Source organism: Nyctereutes procyonoides, unplaced genomic scaffold (assembly GCF_905146905.1).
Source record: "Nyctereutes procyonoides isolate TBG_1078 unplaced genomic scaffold, NYPRO_anot_genome, whole genome shotgun sequence".
NCBI lineage: Eukaryota > Metazoa > Chordata > Mammalia > Carnivora > Canidae > Nyctereutes > Nyctereutes procyonoides.
In genome coordinates this window covers 15523266-15541339 of record NW_026575141.1, presented here as the reverse complement: position 1 = coordinate 15541339, position 18074 = coordinate 15523266, and the positions used below count along the sequence as shown (strand labels likewise).

Below are 18074 nucleotides of genomic sequence, written 5' to 3'. Positions count from 1 at the left end.
GATGGGACCATCTAAAATTAGGCTACTAATCGGCTCTATATTTCTGATGCAGAAGCTAATTGCATTCCTAACTTGCAATTCCTGCCAAAAGCTGCAAGATGGAGGAGGAGACATCACAAGGTGATGTGATCATCACTACTCAGTACTGACAGACTGGATTCAAGACTTCCTCTGGGGGATGGCCCACTGCTGTTGACTTGTGTTCAGGCTTTCAGTTAGTTATAATTTACAACAATGGACTAATAGCCTGATTCTAATTCCATCACCTTTCTCCTGGTAGACACCCCTCAGTGAGGCACTCTGATTATTAGATACACAGCTGTCCAGAAAAGGGGATTGGTCTTTTCTAGGTTGCTCACTAGAAATTTAGCCAGGCCAAAAGAGAGGAAAAGCTGTATCATCCCATTTTGAAAAATTCTGAATAGTAAGGATTTATTCCTGACCAATTCCTGAGCATGTCTTTCTGGTCATATTATAAAAAAATATTTTTCTATGAAAATGCTTTTGTCTTTCTTGTAGCCAATCTTTGTGCATAAAAGACTGGGTGAGAACAGGGAATAATTTAATAAACATAAAGTTAAAATTGTTAAGTGAGACACTGATTTTATAACAAAAGAGAGAAAACAAAAATATGGCATCTGGGGAGGCATGGGAAAGAGTATCAATGATCTTTGTCTCTAGGAACTATTCTCGGAGGTGTTCCCTTCCTGAAAGAGGCTGCCTTTCCAAAAGGCTGTGAGCATTTTGAATTCAAAATGACTGCTGAGCTATGATCACACCTGACAGTCCTGACTACAAGCCAGTGAACTTATAGCCCTATTTCCCATACTTTCCATGTAGAATATTTCTAGATGTGGTCCATACTTATCAGGCAGATAAACTGATGTCATGATCAAACAAATCTGTTTGGAACTGTCTGCTTTCAGGCAGTCCTGAGACCAAATAATGGACTGGACGGGGAACCCGAGGGTGGGAGCCCAGAGTAGGCAGTCACATTAGCGGCTCTGTTAACCTGTATTGCCTGAAAATGTCCTGCTGGGAGTATCTTAAAAACAGTGAACTCTTTGTTTCTAGGGGTATTACATATGGCCTCTAGAAATGTATTTCTTTGTGTGTATGCTGACTATTGAGGACATTGCTTCAGTCCTAGAAGGCATCTAGGTCACCTTCAACTTATCAGTCAGATTTGTGTGTCTTAAATGATGCGTTGGGCTAGATAAAAAAGAAACTTAAATACAAAAACTTAAGGAGAACACATCTGGCTTTCTAAGATAGACTTTTCTGGTTAATTACATTTACTAATTAGAGGTTCAGCCTAATTTCTGAACAACGTAAAGGCATAGGTATCAAGATGCCTTGGCCAAGTACTAAAGTGATGGACTGTGCAGAAATAGTTAACGTAGCAGGCTTGAGACTCCTGTCCTTAGAAAAGCCTGGTTACAAGGAACAGCCCTTGGCAGGTGTCTGGAAACTTAGAATTAATGAGCATTCACACCACTGTCTAACTGATAGGAGTGGTTCAATGTGCCTAAATTGTTTCTATAAACACTGAAGTATATGCTAAATACCTTTTCTTCTGGGAGTCTGGAATTTTGGTATATGCTAGGCAAAAGGTACCAATGTGACCAGTCTTCAGTAACACCTTGGGCACTGAGTCTCTAGTGAACTTTCTTAACAGACAACATTTCACACATGTCACAACTTGATCCTGGAGGAATAGGTGGCTTCTGTTTCACTCCATAAAGAGAGGACTCTTGAAAGCTTGCCCCATGTATCTTTCCCTTTGCTGATTTTCTTCGAATTTTTTTGCTATAACCAAACTTTTTTTCTTAAGATTTTATTTACTTATTCATGAGAGATGGAGAGAGAGGCAGAGACACAGGCAGAGGGAGAAGCAGGCTCCATGCAGGGAGCTCAACATGGGACTCGATCCGGGGTCTCCAGGATCAGACCCTGGACTGAAGGTGGCACTAAACCGCTAAGCCACCCAGTCTGCTCAGAACAGGTACTTTTCAATATCATACTGGAGGTTCTAGCTAATGCAAATAAGACAAGATAAGGAAATAAACAGTATATAGATTGTGAAGAAAGAAAATCATATTTCTTCATAGATGGCATGATCATTTATGCAGAGAATCCAAAAAATGGACCAAAAAACTACTGGAACTAATAAACAATTATAGCAAGGTTGCAATACAAGGTTAATATACAAAAGTCAATTGCTGGGGCACGTTGGCAGCTGAGTCAATTGAGCATCCTACTCTTGATTTCAGCTTAGGTCATGACCCATTTCAGCTGAGGTCATGATCTCAGGGTCATGAGATTCCTGCATCGGGCTCCGCATGGAGCTGAGCTTAAGATTGTCTCTCTCCCTCTTCCATGTGTGTGCTCACAATCTCTCTCTCTCTCTCTCACTCTCAGAAAAAATTCAATTGCTTTCCTATATGCCAGCAACGAATGAGTGAAATTTGAAATAAAAAATACTACTTGGGGATCCCTGGGTGGCTCTGTGGTTTAGCACCTGCCTTTGGCCCAGGGTGCGGTCCTGGAGTCCCAGGATCAAGTCCAGCGTTGGGATCCCAGCATGGAGCCTGTTTCTCCCTCTGCCTGTGTCTCTGCCTCTTTCTCTCTATGTCTGTCGTGAACAAATAAATAAATAAATCTTTAAAAAAATTAATGAAAAAAATACTACTTATATAATAATCCAAATATATGAAATACTTAGAGATAAATCTAAAAATATATACAAGGTTTGGGCAGCCCGGGTGCCTCAGCAGTTTAGTGCTGTTTTCAGCCCAGGCATGATCCTGGAGACCCAGGATGGAGTCCCAAGTCGGGCTCCCTGTACGGAGCCTGCTTCTCCCTCTGCCTGTGTCTCTGCCTCTCTCTCTCTCTCTGTCTCTCAAGAATAAATAAAATATTAAAAAAAATATATATATATACAAGATTTACATGAGGAAAACTACAAAACTGATTAATGAAATCAAAGAAAAAACTTAAAATGATGAAATATTTCATATTAATGGATAGGAAGACTCAGTATTGTCAAGATGTCAGTTCTTTCCTATAAGATTCGACCCAGTCCCAATAAAAATTCCAGCAACTTATTCCTGGATATTGACAAAATGATTCTAAAATTTATATGGAGAGGAAAAAGACCGGAGTCTGAAGGAGAAGAACAAAGTTGGAGGACTGATGCTACCCAACTTCAAGATTTACTAGGGAGCTACAGTAATCAAGACAGTGTAACAAGAAAGACAAATCAACAGAACAAAACAACTCCAAAGAAACCCATGTAAGTATAGTCAAATGATCTTTGAAAAAGACAATACAATGGAGCAATGACAGTCTTTTCAACAAATCGTGCTGGAACTACTGGACATCTATATGCAAAAAAATGAATTTAGACAAAGACCTTATACCCTTCACAAAAATCAACTGAAAATGGATCACTGACTTTAAATGTAAAACTCAAAATTATAAAACTCCTAGAAGTTAGCATAGGAGAAAACCTAGATGAACTCAGGTATAGTGGTGATTTTTTATTTTTAAACAAATTTTTAAGATTTTACTTATTTATATGAGAGAGAGAAAGAGAGCAGGGGGCAGCAGAAGAGGGAAAGGGACAGGGAGAAGCAGACACCCTGCTGAGCAGACAGCTGGATGCTGGGCTAGATCCCAGGATGCTGAGATAATGACCTGAGCCAAAGTCATTATCTCAAGTCATCGACTTAGCCAGGTGCCCCATAGTGATGATTTCTTAGATATGATCCCAAAGGTACAATCTATGAAAGAAATAATGAATAGGCTGGACTTCATTAAAATTAAAACCTTCTCTGTGAAAGACAAAGTCAAGAAAATGAGAAGACAAGCCACAGACTAGGAGAAAATAGTTGCAAAAGATATATCTGATAAAGGACTACTATCCAAAGCATGTAAATAACTCTTAAATATCCGCAAAAAAATTCTGCTTTAAAGAAATGGGCTAATGATCTTAAGAGCCACCTCACCAAAAAAGATATATAGATGGCAAATAAGTACATTAGAAGATAATGTACATGATATGTCATGAAAAAATGCAAATTAAAGTAACCCTGAGGTACCACTATTTACCTATTAGAATGGCCAAAATCTGGAATACTGACAGTATCTAATGCTGGCAAGTATATGGAACAACATAAATATCATTCATTGCTGGGAAGAATGCAAAATAGTACATTCTGCAAGACAGTTCGGTGGTTTCTTACAAAACTACACAAATACTTACCATGTGATCTAGTAATCACAATCCTTAGTACCCACACAAAAACCTGTACACAGATGTTTATAGCAGCTTTACTCATAATTACCAAAACCTAGGAGCAAACAAGATGCCCTTCAACAGATGAATGGATGAACTGTAGTACTCCAGACAATGGAATATTATTCAGCACTAAAAAGAAATGAGCATTAAGCCATAAAAACACACAGAGGAACCTTAAGTGCACATTACTAAGTGAAAGAACCAATCTGAAAAGGCTACAAACTGTACAATTTCAATTATATATTACTCTGGAAAATGCAAAACCTAAAGAGACAAGATAAATGGTTGCCAAGGGTTGAGGCAAGACAGGGATGAATAGGTGGACCACAGAGAATTTTTAAGGCACTGAAAATACTCTGTATATTATAATGATGGATATATATATATCATTATACATTTGTCCAAATCCATAAAATGCACAACACCACGAGTTAAACCCTAAGGTAACTTTATTACATTTTAATGTAGATTCATCAAATGTAACAAATATACCACTTTGGTAAGTAACGTTGATAATGTGGAAAGTCTTGTAAGTTGGTAAGGGAGCTATATGGGAAATCTCTGTACCTTCCTTTCAATTTTGCTGTGAACCTAAAAAACTCTAAGAAATTAAATTAAATCTTAAAAAAAAAAACAACCAAAAACGCAACTTGAATCCTAATCTTTGTGTTAATCTCTCTGCATTTGTTTCCCTGACCATATGATGGGCATGAGTTATTGTATAAGTACTTAGCACAATGTCTAAAATAGAAGGCATTTAAGAAAAAGAAATATATGCTCCTTGTGCCTGCTTTTTTTTTTTACCAGAAAATTTTTCTGCCTTTTGTATGTATGTATTTATTTATTTATTTATTTATTTATTTATTTATTTATTTATTTATTTATTTATTTATTTATGATAGTCACAGAGAGAGAGAGAGAGAGAGGCAGAGACACAGGCAGAGGGAGAAGCAGGCTCCAGGCACTGGGAGCCCGACGTGGGATTCGATCCTGGGTCTCCAGGATCGTGCCCCCGGCCAAAGACAGGCGCTAAACCGCTGCGCCACCCAGGGATCTCTTGCGCCACCCAGGGATCCCTGCGCCACCCAAGGATCCCTGCCTTTTGGTTCATAACTTTAGGACAGTTGAAAGAGCTCAAAATCTGACCACTAGACAAATGATGAATGTTCCAACCCAAGTTGTGCAATTAGTGTCTGATCATTACGTCCTTCTAATTCACTTTAAGTAGTCCTAGAAACTAGTTACTTATACTAAACTGAATACCCATGTGCATTAAAATAAGGCAAACAAAATTATCAAAAAAAAATATGCCAGGGATACATCAGATTTAAAAAAGGACAAATGGGGATCCCTGGGTGGCTCAGCAGTTTAGCGCCTGCCTTCGGTCCAAGGCATGGTCCTGGAGTCCCAGGATCGAGTCCCACATCGGACTTCTGCATGGAGCCTGCTTCTCCCTCTGCCTGTGTCTCTGCCTCACTCTCTCTCTCTGTGTCTCTCATGAATAAATAAAATCTTAAAAAAAATAAATAAAACAGGATAAATTTGTGTTAGACCTTTTACATCCACTAAGTTAAGGAATCTGAGTAACATTACATGAGATTTCTGTAATATACAGGGAACTCATAGAACTATCAGTCCAAACCCCATGTTTGCTGCTAGCATGTTTGTGTGACATGGTTTATACTCAAGAGGTATTTTACTTCACTTGAAAATGTTTGAATAAAATTAATTTTAAAGAAAAATGCACATACTTATGCAGAAAGAACAGCCAACATGCTTTATATTCAATATTGTTAAAAAGGTTGGTCCCCATTTGTCAAGATACTCTAATTTAAATTCAGTGTGTTCTGCCTACTAGAACTTCCAGACTAAGGAGAAGTAAATTGTTTTATGCAAACTAATATTCTCTCATATTTTCCTATTAAAAGATTAAATTCATGCAGGTCATGATAATTCTTACAATTAACACTGTCACTAATTTGAGAAAGTTCTAAGAAAACCTAAAAAGATCTGAAATAATAACACTGAAAAATACTCGAGTATGGTACCTAAAATCTATGACTTTAAACAGTATATACTAAATATACATCACTACTAAGGAAATTATAATATCAACTAAAGGAGTTTTCTAACTTTTTTTTAAAAAGGTATGTATGTATGTATGTATGTATGTATTTATTTATTTATGAAAGCAAGCACATGCATAAGTGAGTGTGGCAGAAAAGGACACAAGGAGAGAGAGAGAGAAGAATCTTAAGCACACTTTGTGCTGAGCTCAGAGTCGGATATGGGACTGGATCTCACCATCCTGAGATCTCAACTTGAGCTGAAACCAAGAGTTGGATGCTTAACTTTTGAAACTGAGTGTATGCGAATGTTAAAAATTTAATCAAATTTCCATTTTAGGAGTTTTAAATTATGATAATTTTTTAAAGTAGATTCCATGCCCATGGAGCCCAACACAGAGCTTAATTAAACTCATGACCCTGAGATCAAGACCGGAGCTGAAATCAAGAGTTGGATACTTAACTGACAGCCACCCAAGTGCCCCAAATTATGGTAAAATTTCAGATAAACATCCAATTTCTGTATACTGGAAGGTTATTAGCATTATACCTACTAAACAGGACAATACTAAGAGAAGTAGAAGGAACAAAAGAAGGGACAGAGCCAATTTCCTGCTAACGTTAGTCTTTTTATTCACAATAAGGTATTTGAAGATCATCATCAGGGAGAAGGATGAGGGACTGATTAACCTCTAATGTCACAATACTACTTTAATAGTCTAGTGAGAAAGAAACACAGGGAGTAGAAATGCTTGGTTCTTTACTTGATAACTGAGGTAAATAAAAACACCCATTGTTTTTCTATTCCCAAAACATCGCTCAATAACAAAAAGCTAAACAATCCAATTAAAAAACGCGGCAGAGGAACTAAATAGACATTACTCTAAAGAGGACATCAAAATGGTCAATAAACACATTAAGGATGTTCAAACATCACTAATCATCAGGAACATACAAATTAAAACCACAATGAGATATCACCCCAAACCTGTTAGAATGGCTATCAAGAAGACAAAAGACAACAGATGCTGATGAGGATGTGGTGAAAGGCATACCCTTATACATAGCCAGTGGGAATAGTAAATTGGTCCAACCACTATGGAAAATACAGAGGTTCCTTAAAAAAATTAAAAATAGATTCATGGAACTATATAATCCAACACCACTTATGGGTATATACCCAAAGGAAATGAAAACAGGAATTTTATGAGTTATATGGACTTCCATGTGTATCACAGCATTATTCACAAAAGCCAAGATACGGAAGCAAACCAAATGCCTATCAATGGATAAATGGATAAAAAAGATGTGTTACATATACATAATGGAGTATTACTCAGCCACGAGAAAAGATATCCTCCCATATACAACAATGTGGATGGATCTTGAGCACATTATGCTAAGAGAGATAAGTCAGACAGAAAAAAAAACAAGTACTGTAGGATACCATTTATGTGTGGAATCAAAAAATCTTTAAAAAAGGGTGTATAATAGTAGTTACAGGACTAAGGGATAAGAATTATGGAGCTTAAGGGTACAAACCTATAATAAGGAACCAATAAGCCACAGAGATCTATGACATGATATAATGAATATAAACAATGATACTATAATTATGTAATATAATAAATATCACTATATTGGTAATCAAATTGCAATATATAAAGGTATCAAAGTAACATGTTGCTGGGGTGCCTGGGTGACTCAGTTGATTAAGTATCTGACTCTTGATTTCAGCTCGGGTCACAATCTCAGAATTGTAGGAATGACCCTGCTTCAGGCTCCATGCTCAATGTGGAGTCTGCTTGTCCCTCTCCCTCTGCTCCTTCCTCTCCTCTCCTCTCTCTTTCAAATAAATGAATAAAATCTTAAAAAAGAAGAAAAAGATGCTGTACACTTTAAACATATACACTGTTAACATGTCAAATTAATTCATAAATAAATAAATAAATGCCATGAGGAGAGGGAGAAAAAGAAATGTACCAAATTGAGGTGATTATTTGGTAAATATGATAGTCATTTTTCCTTGATATAATCTTAGTAATATACTTCATACGAAATAAAAATTACAAATACTAAACTTCAAAAGATAAAACAAAAATTATTAGCAGCAAGCAATTGGAAAAAAAGAATTTTAAATTCTGTTTACATTTAGGGATGCCTGGGTGGTTCAGTTGTTGAGCATCTGCCTTTGGCTCAGGTCGTGATCCTGGGTTCTGGGGATCAAGCCCCGCATCGGGCCCCCTGCAAGGAGCCTGCTTCTCCCTCTACGTCTCTGCCTCTCTCTCTGTGTCTCTCATGAATAAATAAATAAAATCTTTAAAAAAAAATTCTATTTACATTTAATGTCAAAAATATACTTAAGAATAAATGTAATATGGGATCCCTAGGTGGCTCAGCGGTTTAGCGCCTGCCTTTGGCCCAGGGCATGATCCTGGAATCCCGGGATCGAGTCCCACGTCCGGCTCCCGGCATGGAGCCTGCTTCTCCCCCGTCCTGTGTCTCTGCCTCTCTCTCTCTCTCTCTCATAAATAAATCTTAAAAAAAAAAAGAATAAATGTAATACAGGATGTGAAAGACTTCTGTGCTGAAATAAGTATTGTTGGGATTAAAGACCTAAAAATATGGAGAGAGAAACCATGTTCATAGACTGGAAGACTAAATATAGAAGTGTGAAATCCCAGAATATCATAAGCAATCTTGAAAAAGGAAACAAATTAGAAAATTTTATCACCTGATTTCAAGACCTACTTAAGATGGTATGGTACTGGCATAAGGTTCAACAAAGAGATCAATGTAAAAGAATAAAGTGCTCTGAAATAGATTTACACTTAAAAAGCACTATGATTTTCAACAAGGGTGCCAAGACAATGCGATGTGAAAAAGTTAAGTCCTTTCATTGAATGATGCTGGAATAATGGACAACCATATGGAAAAAAATGAACCTTGACCTTTACTTCAGAACATATACAAAAATTGGGGCACCTGGGTGGCTCAGTGGTTGAGCATCTGCCTTTGGCTCAGGTCATGATCCCAGGGTCCTGGGATCAAGTCCTGCATCAGGTTCCCCACAGAGAGCCTGCTTCTCCCCCTGTCTATGTCTCTGCCTTTCTCTCAGTGTCTCTCATGAATAAATACATAAAATCTTAAAAAAAAAAAAAAAGAACATACAGAAAACCTAAATCAAGACTGGATTCTAGTCTTCTTTTTTTTTTTTTTAATTTTTATTATTATTTTTTCATTTATTTATGATAGCTACAGAGAGAGAGAGAGGCAGAGACACAGGCAGAGGGAGAAGCAGGCTCCATGCAACCCGGGAGCCCGACGTGGGATTCGATCCCGGGTCTCCAGGATCGCGCCCTGGGCCAAAGGCAGGCGCCAAACCGCTGCGCCACCCAGGGATCCCTGGATTCTAGTCTTCTAAGTGTAAAAGCTAAACTCACAAGTTTACTATCTGGAATGTATAAAGAAATTTTACATACTGGTAAGAACAAAATGCAAAAGGATATACTGATAATTGTATTATTGTCCTCAATTATTCATTGCCCTCTCTGTGTAAAGATTATACTTCCCTGCCCATTTACAACACCTTTGGCTATTTATCTTGCTTTGAAATGTATGTAGAAATGACGCATGACATTTCCGAACCAAAGTTTTAAGAGCCATTCTGTGGTTCGACCATTGCTCTTTTACTCATTGTCACAAGACCCAGGCAGGAAACTTCTTCAGCTTGGGTCCCAGAATATCTGAAGCAGATATGCAGCTGACAGGTTTAAGTGAATGAAAAAAGAAATGTTTCTTGTTATAAGTCCCTTAAACTTTGTAGTCATTTGTTGCTATGGAATAATTAAGTTTAAGCTAATTATTATAGGAACTAACAGGCAATTGACAGAGGAGTGAACCCCAAAAACCTAAAATGTGGCTTTAAACAGATAAGGGTTTATTTTTATCAATGTAATTATAAATCCAGAAGGAGATAACTCAGAATTCTTATATAAGTTACACAATGTCTTCAATGTCCTGAGTGCTTCCTCCTATTTTTATAGTCTGTCATTCTTAGCATGCTTTTTTCACCTATGTGGTCATAAAATGGCTGCCACAGCCCTAGACTGCAAGCTTGGTGTCTTATATTAGTCAAAATTGGATCACATAGCTACTTCTAACTGCATGGAGAGCTAGGAATAGAGTATTGACCTTTTAATTTTTCCATAGTTGACAGAAGAAGAAAAAAAAGATTAAAAAATAAAAGTTGGTCAGCATACATACAATGTCTGTTACAGATGTCATTTCTGGTTATTAGATTAGTAGAAGACTCTGGAAACACAAGTTGGAATGCTTAAACATTGCTGGTGGGAAGTGTAATTTGGAAAATGATTTTATAATTTTATAATATTTATTCATGTTGAAGAGAAGTATATTGTAGGCCAAGGAATTCTACTATATATATATATATATATATAGTCATCTGTATATGACTCTAATTTTCTATATTTAAATGAGGTACAAGAGGGCCAACTTATTTAATATAAAGCTAAAATATCAGAACATATGTAATATGAGTAGTTTTGTGAAACTTTTATTTCAAATAAATACATAAATACATACATAATACATAATGTTGCCTGCATGCCTGTGTTTGTGTATACTTAAATCATAATACATAAAATTATTTACTGTGGGTTGTGTTACAAAAAATGAACATATTGTCCTGGGATAACCCCTGGAAAGTACATAAAGAGACTTGTATATTGATGCCTATTTTGGCATTATTTATAATAGCAAGGCTTGGCAACAAGCAGGGTGCACTGTAGCATGAAACTGGCTGGGCTATTTCACTGTGCACCCAAAATGCAGAATGTTTAGGTCTATTCTTTCAGGCTAAATGGAAGAAGGAAGCTGGGGCAAGTCTTACCATTTAGTATGTATAATTCTATCTAATGCCATTTCCAGAATGGTGCATCTCCCTGGGCTGTCTGTCCCTGTGCTTCTGGCAAACCCTGTGTAGTTGATGTATCTCCTGTCTTCTTCCAGGACAAAAATGGAGCAATAGCTCAGCTGCACAGAATGGACAAAGGATCTGGCTGGTTTGTACTCCTCACAAGATTTTTAATTCTTTCTTGTTTTCAGCCATATTCCTTCTTCATTCAGAGCTACCTGTGCCTCCAACTCCTGTGCTTTTCTGGTGTGCTATAACATAAATCAGCTTGCTCCTTTTTTCTTTCACAATTATAGAATTACATTTGACCTTTGCTTCATCAGTTTAGTTTTGCTAAATCAGTTATCTTTTGTGTGACTGCTCCTCAGCTTTCAAACATTTTTGAAGTCTTTCATCTGCTACTGTCTCCTCTATTATTCCTTTTTACTTTAACATAAAATTTACCGTTTTAACTATTTGTAAATTTACTGATCAGTGGCATTAAGTACATTCACATTGCTGTTTAACTAACATCAACATCCATCTCCAGAATTTTTCCATTTTCTCAAGATGAAAGTCTGCACCCATTAAACTCTCCTCAGTTCCCGTCATCCTATTTTCTGTTTTTATAAAGTTGTGTAATTTTTTTAAAATTTATTTTTCCAAAATGGAGATCTATGAGCTTAATTCAGTTTTAGGCCATATTCTTTGATCATCTCTGTCTCTTAATTTCTATTCTCCCTTTCTAGAACTCCTATTATTTGGATAATGAATTTTTTTAAAGATTTTATTTATTCATGAGAGACAGAGAAAGAGAGAGAGGCAGAAACACAGGCAGAGAGAGAAACAGGCTCCATGCAGGAAGCCCGATGTGGGACTCGATTCCAGAGCTCCAGGATCACGCCCTGAGCTAAAAGCAGATGCTCAACCGCTGAGTCACCCAGGAGTCCCAGATAATGGATTTCTTAGCTATATCCTCTAAATTTCTAATCTTTCTCTCCTTCTTTACCTCTGCCTTTTTGTTCTACTTTCAGGGAGATTTCCCTAACTTTATCTTCCAGCTATTCTATGGAATTAAAGTTATCATGTTTAAATTCCATAGTTCTTTCTTGTCACTTGGTTTTTCCTTTTCCTATAGCAATCTATTAGTATTCTATTTTTGGATCATGCATGTAACATTTCATCTCTATGAAGACTATTAGTCTTTTAAAAAACTTTTATAGACTCGACAGAATTAGAGATGTCAATTCTCCACAAACTGACCTACAGAGTTAATACAATTACAATAAAAATCCTAGCAGGAATTTTTATGGATTTAAACAAGCTAATCCTAAAATTTATATGGAAAAGCAAGGGAACTAGAAAAATTAAAAACAGTTCTTAAAAGAATAAAGCTGTTGGAAAAAATACTAATTTAAGACTTACTCTAACACTATAATAATTAAGACAGTGTGCAATTGGCAAAGAAATAAAAACAAAGATTCACAGAACAGAAAACAAGAGTCCAGAGATACACTCATACAAATATGGTCAGTTCATTTTTGACAAGGGTGCAGAAGGAATTCAACAAAGGAAAGAGAGGTTTTAAGTAGTGGGGTTCAACTAGATATCCACATGCAAAAAAAAAAAAAAAAAGGCAAAAAAAGCAAGCAAGAAAACGAACCATAATTTAAGATGCAAGGACAACTTACACAAAATCAACTAAAAATGGTTCATAGATCTAAAAACTATAAAGCTTTGAGGAGAAAACCTTCATGAGCTGAAATTAAGTAGACTTCTTAATAGGATACCAAAATCATAACCTGTAAATGAAAAAAAGTAATAATTTAAGCAAAAGACAGTTCTTATGAGACTGAATGAAAAGACAATCTACTGAGTGGGAGAAAGTATTCACAAATCACCTATTCAACAAATGAAATGCCACAAAGTGGATGAAACCTAAAGGCATTATACTGAGTTCAAGGAGCCAAATTCAAAGGGTTACATAGTAAGAGTATCCATATCTTCTAAATCCAAAATTAAGACACTCAAGTAGAAAAATATAGAGCCTAAATGTAATACTTGAAACCATACTTGTCCTGGATTTTCTGGAAGGTGTTTAATTTACCCATAAGCAACAGTACAACTCTGAACATCAGAGTAAGCAAACTCTATCTATCCATTCATCCATCCATCTTGCTGACTATAAAAGTTACCAGTCAGACTCAATTCACCCTGTTTAGGTATTTCAGCAGCCTTTTACACTAATTTCTAAACAAAGTATGAGACTTGAGAAAGGTTTTCAGAGTATGCTTTTCCCCCTTTCTAATGATTTCCTCCATTTGCAAGGAGCCCAATTGGTAAAATATTCCTGACCCTCATCTACCTCAGGGACTTTAGAAAATCTGATCTGGAGAGAAAAAAAAAACTGGATATGCTTACTGTTTTGACCTCTCAACTGGTTCAGAACTCTGGCAAGGAACATAAATCCTTCCAAACTCAACAAGGTACCAAGCTGCTGCTGTTTTGTTTTGTTTTGTTTTGTTTTGTAAATAGACTCCATGCCCAGTGTAGAGCTAACGTGCGACTCAAACTTAGAACACTGAGATCAAAACCTGAGCTGAGCTGAGAAGTCAGATACTTAACCAACTGAGCCACCCAGGCACCCCACCCCAAGTTTCTTAAAACATCTTTTAAGGAAGGTGAAAATCATTGATTCTTATGAAAATCAAACTTGCAAAAATGACTGCAAAATTGCACTATATATACATTAAAACTATAAAAACAAAATGCTAATCGATGGATTAATTTTGCTCTTCTTTGAAGAAATGCAATTTACAGATGTACTGTTTATAGTGTTAAATTTCAGATAATGCTGTTAATGGACATATTTAATAACAGCTTGAATAATACATGTGCAGAAGCAGACTGAAAAAAAAAGCCAGAAGTAACTATAAGAAGATCTCATGGAAGAAAACTTGTCCCATGGTTTATGTACCTTGTATCATTTAAGCTGTACAACAATTCCACCTACATTTTACAGTAAAGAAACACAAGCTTTGAGAGTTAAATTATTTTGGAAAGGTCTTCTGGCATATTTAGAAAATTCTGCAAACTTCAGTTTGAACCCTGGCAGTAACATTTGCTAGCTTATAAGCTACTCAAAAGTTTTGAGACTTTTTCCTAATATGTAAAAGTAGATAATTAAGCCTCTATTGCTGGACTTTTATAAAATAGGACAAAAATACATAAAATATATTCAGTATTTGCTTAATAGTAGGTACTCAATGTAATGCCATCATCGTTATTACTAATTCGCCTAGAATCACACAGCTGTATAACTAGTTCTCAGAACTTTTTTCCTTCTTTTAAAAATACTTAATAAGCTTATACAGAGAATATAAAACTGGAAAGAAAAGTACAGAAAATAGAAAAGTATAAAGTAAAATAGGGCAGCCCGGGTGGCTCAGCGGTTTAGCGCCTGCCTTCGGCCGAGAGCGTGATCCTGGAGTCCCAGGATGGGAGTCCCACGTCAGGCTCCCTGCATAGAGCCTGCTTCTCCTGCTTGTGTGTGTGTGTGTGTCTCTCTCTGTGTGTCTATCATGAATAAATAAATGAAATCTCAAAAAAAAAAAAAAAAAAGAATAAGATAAAACGATCACTATAGGGACGCCTGGGTGGCTCAGTGGTTGAGTGTCTGCCTTCGGCCCAGGGCGTGATCCTGGAGACCTGGGATCGAGTCCCAGGTTGGGCTCCCTGCGTGGAGCCTGCTTCTCCCTCTCCCTCTCTTGCCTGTGTCTCTGCCTCTCTCTCTCTCTGTGTGTCTGTCATGAATAAATGTTTTTTTTTAATAAATAAAATCTTAAAAAAAAAGATCACTTTAATCCTCCAACCATGTAATAATCACTATTAACAAACTGGCAAGTTTATATATATATATATAGCCTTCTTTTAGCGAAGAACTGTTCCATAGTGTATAATAAAGTTGGATTTTTTTCTTGTGTATTTAGGTTTTATCATGAGCATTTTTCATTTGATTAAATATTTCTTTAACTCATAATTTGAATAATATCAAAATCTGATGGAATAATTTATTCTGTTCTCTATTGCTTTACATTAAATTGGTTCTAATGTATCCACTAAACTTATGTGTATCTTCAAACCTATGTTTCCCCCTCCTCCTCCCCCCCAAAGCTCGTCTTTTTTTTTAACATTTTTTAAAATTTTTATTTATTTATGATAGTCACACAGAGAGAGAGAGAGAGAGAGGCAGAGACACAGGCAGAGGGAGAAGCAGGTTCCATGCACTGGGAGCCCAATGTGGGATTCGATCCCAGGTCTCCAGGATCGCACCCTGGGCCAAAGGCAGGCGCCAAACCGCTGCGCCACCCAGGGATCCCCCAAAGCTCATCTTAAGCTATGTAGCAGTATCTGTGTTCTCAGCAAAGCCCCTACTACTACCTCTTGATATTCAAGTATTGATTTGGAGCTGAAAGAATTCATTTATACTTTATATATTTTTAGTTACTGGTAGTGAATCTTAGCATTAAGATCCTACCACATTCTATTGCCATAGCAATGAAATATAATTAAGGTTAAGGACTTCCTCATGTTATTCCCTGTTTTCCAAGTCATAACCACCCCCAGTCTGAGACTGGAAATTCTCAGATATCAGAAAACAAGAAACAGAGTCCTATGTATTTGACTTAATGCTTTTAAACTGTCTTTATATTCCACATATCTTAACGAAATAATGAAGGACGGGGGCACTTGAGTAGCTCAGTGGTCGAGTGTCTGCCTTTGGCTCAGGTTGTGATCCCGGGGTCCTGGGATTGAGTCTCACATCAGGCTCCCTGCAGGGAGCCTGCTTCTCCCTCTGTCTCTGTTTCACCTCTCTCTGTGTGTCTCTAATGAATAAATGAATAAGATCTTAAAAAATTAAAAAAAGAATGAAGGACAGAATATAACAATCTTTGGCACCTAAAGGAATTTAACACCTAAAAAAGATATGAGGAGTTGAGATTTGAGCCACTTAAAAATTTTTACCTTTCCTGCATCCTGAAGAAATGGCAATTGGATGAACATAAGTGTTGTAGTGACTCTTTCAGACTGAAAAGTTGATACATGATTCAAAACATGACCTGACAATAAGGCACAATACCTGAAATGAAAAATCAAAGTGTATGACTTCCATAAAGCAAGTATCTAAAATTCAAGTCTTGTTGAGCCAAGAAAAAATGTGTAACAGAGCAAGGTGTGTCTGTGGGACCTACCTGATCCCATAAAAGGAGTTATTAAGCACTGGCAACACAAGAAAACACTAAAACCTACAAAACTCTCAGAAATCAAAAACAGGACCAAGTATTTCCAATCCAGGTTAACAAGAGGAAACAGGTATTGACTTTTCTTAAAGAATATGTAAGAGGCTATGGCATAAAGTTATCAATCGTGATACAGAGTCCTGTAAAAGCAACATACATACCAAAATAGCACTATGACTGTTAGGAAATACCACATTCAAAGACAATGAATAATGCATATACTTTACAAAGGATTAAAGAATGTTTAATTATTTCCCAGGCTAATACATGAACTAAGAACTACAATTTATGCAAATTGTATGTTGCAATAAAAATCAGTCAAACAGTAATTTCAAATTGAATGAGAGGCATAGAATGTATCATTTTGAGAAAAGGGACCAGCAGAATAATAAGTGTCGGAAGTCAATGATTAGTAGCCTATGCTAGAAGCACGTGATTACTGGGTGCGTTTTTCAAAGGAAAGGCATATTCCTCTAGGCAGATAAAATAATAAGTTCATGTCACAGATACTTGCTGAGCATGTACCATTTGCCAGGCATTTAGGGAAATACAGCAAAAACAAAATAAACTAAAATCTCTATTCCCATGGAGTTTACAATATATTCAGGTAAGGTGTTATAATAACAAAACCAAGAAGTGGATGGAGTTTTGGGATGATCAGGGAATATGACATTTGAGTGAAACATGGCAAATAGTGAGCTGTGGAATATTTAGGGAAAAGAATATTCCAGGCAGGATAAATAGCCAGTGAAAGAAGCATGCCCTATGCATTCAAGGAACAAAAAGGAGGCCAGTGTTACTGTAGTATATAGTGAAGAAGAAAAGAGTAGGTATGAAATCAAGATAAGTAACGGGGGCAGATGGACTGTTCAGGGCCTTAATATGTCATCATAAATCACTAGGCTTTTATTCTGGTAAAGAAAATAAAAAAGCCACTAGAGGGTTTTTGGGAGAGAAATGAAAGACCTGACTTACATTTAACAGGATCACCCTGGCTGGCTGGCTGACTAAGAAGAAAAATATGAGTGGCAGCAGGGAGACTATTTAGGAAGTGGCTGTAGTTGTCCAAGTAAAAGTTGATGGAAGCTTGGATCTGGGCAGAGGCAGTGGTGGTGGTGAAGACCTGATCAGATTTTGGATGTACTCTGAAGATAAGGATGGAGTTTGCTGACAGACTGAAAGTGGGAGTGAGGGAGAAGAAAAAAGAATGACTCCACAGTTCTTGGCCTGTGCACCTGAAGGATGGAATTACCATTACTGAGAGGGGATGACTGCAGGAGGTAAAAGTACAAGTGGGAAGGTCGGGGATCTGTAACATGTAAAAGTGAACATGTTACATTTGACAGGCCAAGGAGATGTCAGGTAGGCAGAAGGATACATAGGTATGAAGCTGGGAAGAAAGGTATGGGCTACAGATACAGTTTGGAAGTTAACACTGTATAGACTGTATGCAATATTAAGATATAAACCCATTGATGTTTTCTATACAT

The 18074-nt window shown here is 36.8% G+C and overlaps 1 protein-coding gene across 4 annotated transcripts in view; it reads right to left on the bottom strand.

The window, feature by feature from the left end:
* The window catches only part of ANKIB1 (ankyrin repeat and IBR domain containing 1), a 132947-nt gene that overhangs the window by 102427 nt on the left and 12446 nt on the right, over positions 1 to 18074 (bottom strand). The window contains exon 1 of one of the 4 annotated variants that reach the window (XM_055307494.1): positions 16310 to 16408. The exons of the other annotated variants lie outside the window; for them this stretch is intronic. The gene's annotated coding sequence lies outside the window, so the exon portion shown is untranslated. Of the gene's footprint in view, positions 1 to 16309; positions 16409 to 18074 lie in introns of those variants that run through there. 4 annotated transcript variants of the gene reach the window in all.